At 40.0% G+C, this 765-nt stretch overlaps 1 protein-coding gene and 1 pseudogene across 1 annotated transcript in view; both read left to right on the top strand.

The window, feature by feature from the left end:
• WDR44 (WD repeat domain 44) overlaps positions 1-765 on the top strand; it is a 128,419-nt gene that overhangs the window by 96,984 nt on the left and 30,670 nt on the right. The window lies entirely within an intron of this gene.
• LOC107195661 lies at positions 64-594 on the top strand (annotated as a pseudogene).

The raw sequence follows: 765 nt of genomic DNA, 5'->3' as shown, positions 1-765 counted from the left end.
AAGCAGCCTGAGGTGACCTCAGAAAATAGTTCACTACTTATTTGAACTAGAAAACCCCACAAAATCATGCAAATCCAGAGGTTGAAGTATTTGTGTTTACTTTAAGAACACTCATGAAACTGCCCAGGCCACCAAGGTATGCATATCCAGAAAGCCACCAAGTATCTGAGGGATAGCACTTTAGAGAAGTAATGTGGGCCATTCCATTGTTACAGTGACACAGTTTGTAGATATGCCCAGGCAAAACAGTGGGGCTGGACACAGGGTTGATGGCCTAAAAAGAGTGCTGAATTTTTGTTGTACATGCTTAAAAATGCAGAGAGTAATGCAGAACTTAAAGGTTTAGATGTAGATTCTATGGTCATCAAGCACATCCAAGTGAACAAAGCTCCCAAGATGTGGCACAGAACTTACAGAGCTCATGGGCAGATGAACCCCTATATGAGCCCCCCATGCCACAATGAGATGATCCTTATTGAAAAAGAGAAGATTGTTTCTAAACCAGAAGAGGAGGTTGCACAGAAGAAAAAGATATTCCAGAAGAAACTGAAGAAACAAAAACTATGGCCTGGGAGTATATTCAACATCAAATAAATTCTAATTTTATATGTATTCTGGATAAGATAACCAAAACTTAAAATAGCTAGGAGAACAAAAACCTTAGACTTTTACTATCCCTAGTTAGGGGGAGTAGGGAGGAATATTATGGCAGATGACAGTACTCTGCTTCTCCTATCAGACCAAATAGGGAACCAGAAAGCCAGA

Source organism: Pteropus alecto, unplaced genomic scaffold (genome assembly GCF_000325575.1).
Source record: "Pteropus alecto unplaced genomic scaffold, ASM32557v1 scaffold280, whole genome shotgun sequence".
Lineage (NCBI taxonomy): Eukaryota > Metazoa > Chordata > Mammalia > Chiroptera > Pteropodidae > Pteropus > Pteropus alecto.
Note: the sequence above shows the minus strand (reverse complement) of the source record. Positions and strands in the feature narration are given on the sequence as shown.